This window comes from Dipodomys spectabilis, unplaced genomic scaffold (genome assembly GCF_019054845.1).
Source record: "Dipodomys spectabilis isolate Male_0828 unplaced genomic scaffold, ASM1905484v1 ptg000151l, whole genome shotgun sequence".
NCBI classification, from domain to species: domain Eukaryota; kingdom Metazoa; phylum Chordata; class Mammalia; order Rodentia; family Heteromyidae; genus Dipodomys; species Dipodomys spectabilis.
In genome coordinates, this window is record NW_024870828.1 from 1,208,930 (window position 1) to 1,215,138 (window position 6,209).

The window sequence follows — 6,209 nt, forward strand, 5'->3', positions numbered from 1 at the left end:
AACATATGGAAATAAACGATTTTATTTATAAGCAAACAATACCACCAAGAAAAGTGAATAGACATTAGAGAGACTGCAAGAATAACATTAGGGATTTACTGTCTCACCTGATTATGTGATTGTATTTCTTGATATTGAAACTCTCCTCTTGTTATTCTTATTGTATGTAATCCAACTCTGTTTATTATTATGTATTCAATGTGGGAAATCTAGCTTCAAAGATGTCTAAAAATTTTTCCTTTTCAATCATAACATTGTCATTATCAGGGTCACTCGTCACCATCATCTTCAACAAAATTATTATTAGCATAATAAGTGCTAATTATTGAAAGCCTGGTATATGTCTATGATTTTGTATTATTTGTATTTTGATTAATAATTTTAGTATTACCACTGTGCATGCATCCATGTTAAAATTTTGAATAAATTAAGAAATAAAAAAAACTAAGCCATATCAGGTAGCTTGACTATGTGCTAATACAAATTATTGAACAGATTTTTGAAGTATTGCATATTCCTAAGCAGTATGAATTAACTTCCTCTCTCCCTGTCATTACACACAAATATTTAAGGGTTTGAACACAATTTTTTCAAGTAATATACTATAAATATTACTACAAGATCATGTGTATATCTAAAATTACCTTGAAAATAATATATTCTACTTTCTATTGAAATATTAGTCATTTTACTCTAGGAAAATTTTGGAAAAATAGAATATATACCTTTGACATGAAAAGGGTAAAAAAATAGTAGCATAAAAGTTTTGAGGGAGTCTATATATTCAGAAATATATGTGTGTGTGTGTGTGTGTGTGTGTGTGTGTGTGTGTGTGTGTGTGTGTATGTGTGTGTGTGTATAAATGTTATGGGTGGAAATTCATACATTTTTAGAGGGAATTTGTCATCAAATATATATATATATATATATATATAAATTTATGTATAGAATTGTGTGCATTACAGTGAAACAAACATCTTAAAACATAATTAAAATTAAAAAAATCATCAAACCAAGTGCCAGTAACTCACACCTATAATTCTAGCTCCTCTGGCTGCTGAGATCTAAAAGCTGTTTTCACATCTAGCCCCGACAGAAAAGTTCATGTTAGATTCTTATCTCCAGTTAACCACTCAAAAACAGCAATTAGCCCTTTGCTTCAACTAGTACAGTGCTGGCCATGAGCACAAAAAGGCTTAGGGACAATGTCCAGGCCTTACAAACAACAACAACATGCATCACATTAATTTCACAAAAGCATTTTTTAACTGCAGTGAACATTTCTTAGAAACATGAATATATTATCTGATCTTTTCTGCTTGACTCATACATATACTAGATATTGCAAATAAGGGAAACAATGGGACCTATGTTTCTTTGGGCTTGGCTTACTTCACTTATTATAATTTTTTCCAAGTCTTTCCATTTCCTAACAAATGGGGGAATGTCATTCTTTCTGATGGAGGCATAGAAATCCATTATGTATATATACCACATTTTCTTGATCCATTCATCTACTGAGGGGCATCTGGGTTGGTTCCATATCTTAGCTATGGTAAATAATGCTGCAATCAACATAGTTGTGCTGGTAGCTTTAGTGTGATGCAAGGAAAATGAACCCTTAGATATGTATTTAAATGTTTTTTTTTTCTTTCATGCATTTGTTTCTAACGCATTTATAAGATCATTTCCTTGTTGCTTTATATGTCCCTCCCCCACAGTATAATCCCTGCTTTCACTATATTTGATGTCGGTATAATTTGTGGAGGAGATGGGGAAAAACAAGTCATTTAAGTATCCAGGTGGGCCCGTTGCAACAATGAGAAGTACAAGTTGTCATGTGGAAAACGAACTTTACAACTTTGGTGGGGGGGCAGAATTGAGTGGGTGGGCGGGGGGAGGCTAGGAAGGGATGTGAAGGGTAAACAAAGGAAGAGGCTGCAATGCTTGATAAGAAATGTACTCATTATCTTGCCCATGTAATTGTAACCTCTCTGTACAGTATGTTCACAAAAAATAAAAATAAAATAAAAAATTTTTAAAAAAGAAACATGAATATATGCCCCTGGAAAATGTTAAGTAAAAAGGATAGAATATTTATGTCTATGTTAAAGACATGACTATTTAGATTGTTTAAGATATTTAGATAATGATTAGGAATTAAGACTAATGATATGTAGGTAATAATTGGGACTGGTATTTTATTCTGTTTTATGATAGTAATAAAATGACACTTGTAATGATTATATAAAATTACTCTTGATTGGTATATGAATTATATTAAGGGATAAACTTTTTTGAAGTTTTTTTTATTGTGAAAATACCGTACCAAGGACTTGCAATTACATGGGCAAGGTATTGAGTACATTTCTTTTCAAGCATTGTTCCCTCCTCCTTTGTTTCCCTTTCCAATCCCTTTCATCTCCCCCTACACTGATCCCCACTCCCTCCCTCCCCCATTCCCGGGCCAAAGTTGCAAAGTTCGTTTTTCGACATAACAAAAATAACTCCAGATTTCACTGTATTTGATGTTAGTATAATTTGTACAGGGGAAGGGAAAAAACTAATCGTTTAAATAGGAATACAGGTGGAACCATTACAACAATGAAATGTACAAGTCGTTATGCTGAAAAATGAACTTTACAACTTTGGTGGGCGGAGGGGATTAGATAAGGGGGGATATGGGAAGGGATGGGAAGGGGAAACAAAGGAGGAGGTGACAATGCTTGATAAGAAATGTACTCATTATCTTTTCCATGTAATTGTAAACCATCTGTATGGCATTTTCCAAATTAAAAAAAATACTTCTCAGTCCTATCTCTCAACATTACAGGACTTAACTCTCTAATTAAGCGACATAGACTGTCTAGTTGGATTAAAAAGCAAAATCCTTCTATCTGCTGCCTTCAGGAGTCACACCTTGCCCATAAAAACAAACACATTTTGAAAGTGAAAGACTGGAACAAAATCTACCAAGCAAATGTCCCCCATATACAGGTGGGAGTTGCAATCCTAATATCAGATAAAATAGGCTTCAAATTAAAATTAGTGAGAAGAGAAAAAGAAGGTCGCTACATATTAATTAAGGGTATGCTCCTTCAGGAGGATATTACAATTCTAAATATCTATTTGCCAAACAACGGAGCACACAAATTTATCCAAGAAACAATACTTCCCTTAAAACTCACATAGATCCAAAGACATTAATTGTTGGGAACTTTAACCCACCACTATCCACAGAACATAGATCAACTCAGCAAAAACTCAATAAACTGCAGATCTAAACAACTGCAAAGATCAACAAGATTTAAAAGACATCTAACGAATATTTCACCCAGCAGTATCAGAATACACGTTTTTCTCAGCAGCACATAGAACATTTTCAAAAACTGACCACATTTTAGGTCACAAAACAAAAGTCCAAATTCAGAAACATTGAAATTATACCTTGAATTCTCTCAGACCACAGGAAATAAAATTAGAATCCAGTGCCAAAACCACCAAAGAAAATCCTGTAACACATGGATGCTGAGCAACATACTGTGAATCACGAGTAAGTCGCATAAGAGATTAGAAAGGAAATTCAAGTGTTCATGATATTCAACAAAACGAACGCACAAATTACCAGCTCCTCTGGGACAGAGAAAAGGCAATACTTAGAGGCAAGTTGGAGAGATATGAAGCCAACAATTTAATGACACATCTGAACCTCCTTGAAAAAGAACAGCAAGACAAACCCCAACCCAGTAGATGGAAAGAAATAATTAAAATTAAATCAGAATTAAATGAATTAGAACAAAAAAAAATAGAATCAACAAAAACAAGAGTTGGTTCTTTGAAAAAATTAACAAAATTGACAGATCCTTAACAAATCTTATCAGAAAAAGAAGAAAACTCACCCAAATAAATAAACTCAGAGATGAGACTGGAAACATCACCAGAGAAACAACCAGGATTCAGAACATTAAAAGGGAATACTTCTCAAAACTATGCTAGTAAGTTTGAGAACTTGGCAGAAATGGACCTTTTCATAGCAAATATTGACATGCCGAAACTAAAGCAAGATGAGTTAAACCATTTTAACAGGCCCATATCAAACATTGAGATAGAAACAGCAATAAGAGAAGTCCCATCTAAAAAAAGCCCAAGACCAGACAGATTTACATCAGAATTCTACAAGGCCTTCAAAGCAGAGCTCACACCAATACTATTCCAACTCTTCAATGTAATTGAAAGAGAAAGTTCACTACAGAACTTATTCAATGAGGCCATAAAAACCCTCATCCCCCAAACCTTGCAGGGACTCATCAAAAAAGAGAACTTTAAACACATTTCTTTGATGAACATTGATGCAAAACTTCTCAACAAAATTTTGGTCAATCGACTTCAACAATTCATCCAAAAAAATAATACACCACAATCAAACAGGATTCATTTCAGGGATGCAAAGTTGGTTCAATATACGCAAATCAATTAATATCAATTAACATCGCAACAACAAGAACACGAATAAGAACCACATGGTTATCTCAATTGTTGGAGAAAAAGTATTTGACAACATCCAACAAACCCTTTATGATGAAGGCTCTGGAAAAATTAGGAATCCAGGGAACATTCCTCAATAGAATAAAGGCTGTTTATGACAAACCTATAGCTAGCATTATACTTAATTGTGAAACACTAAAGCCATTTCCTCTTAAATCAACAAGGGGACAACGGATTGCTGGGTCATAGGGGAGCTCTATGTGGAGTCTGTTGAGGAAATTCCATACTACTTTCCAAAGTGGTTGAAAAAGTTTACACTCCCACCAACAATGCAATAAGGTTCCCTTCTATCCACATCCCCTCCAGCATTTGTTGTTATTAGAGGTCTTGATTTTAGCCATTCTAACTGGAGTGAGATGGTATGTCAATGTTGTTTTGATTTGCATTTTTTCATGGCTAGGGAGGTTGAGCATTTCTTCATGTGTCTATTGGCCATCCTTCTTTCCTCTTCAGAGAAGTTTCTCTTTAAGTCTTTAGCCCACTTACTTATTAGGCAGTTGTTTCTTTGAAGATTTGTTGTTGGGGGATTTATTTTTTTTGAGTTCCAGGTGTATTTTAGATATGAGACCCTTGTCCGTTGTATGGCTAGTGAAGATCATCTCCCAATCCGTGGGCTTTCTATTGATCTTGCTTGTTATGATCTTTGCCATGCAGAAGCTCTGCAATTTCATGCAATTCCATTTGTCCAACATTTTTTTGATCTGTTGTGTTTCTGGGTCTCTATTAAGAAAATTACAGCCTGTGCATCATTAACCAAACGTTCACAAACAAGTCCACACTAAAGTTACCATCACGACTATGTTTATTGAAGCATTATTTACTACAGGTAAGATATGGAACCAACCCAGTTGCCTCTCAGTAGATGAATGGATCAAGAAAATGTGGTATATATACACAATGGAATTCTATGCCTCCATCAGAAAGAATGACATTGCCCCATTTGTTAGGAAATGGAAGGGCTTGGAAAAAAAATTATATTAAGTGAGTAAGCCAGGCCCCAAAAAAACATAGGTCCCATCTTTTCCCTTATTAGCAATATCTAGTGTATGTCTGAATCAAGCATAAAAGATCAGATAATTTGATGTTAGGGAAATGAATCCTAAGATATGTATTCAAGTGTTTTTTTTTTTCTTTCATTCGATTATTTCTAACACATTTGCAAGTTTATTTCTTGGTTGCTTTGTATGTCTCTCCCCGACAGTATAACTCCTGCTTTCACTGTATTTGATATTGTTATAATTTGTGGAGGAGAAGGGGAAAATCAAATAATTTAAATAGGGATTCAGATGGACCCATTGCATTGCAACAATGAGATGTACAAGTCGTTATGTCAAAAACAAACTTTACAACTTTGGTGCGGGGGGGGGGGGAGGATTGGGTGGACCCAGGGGAAGGATGTTAAGGGATGGGAAAAGAAAACAAAGGAGGATGCTACAATGCTTGATAAGAAATGTATTCATTGTTTTGCCCATGTAATTGTAACCCCTCTGTACGGTATTTTCACAATAAAAAAAGAAGTGGACAAAGATGTCCACTCTCTCCACTTTTTTTTCAATTTAGTATTAGAATGCCAAGCTACAACAATAAGACAAGATGCAAACATAAAATGGAGACAAATAGGGAAAGATGAAGTAAAACTCTCCCTCTTTGCAGATGACATGATC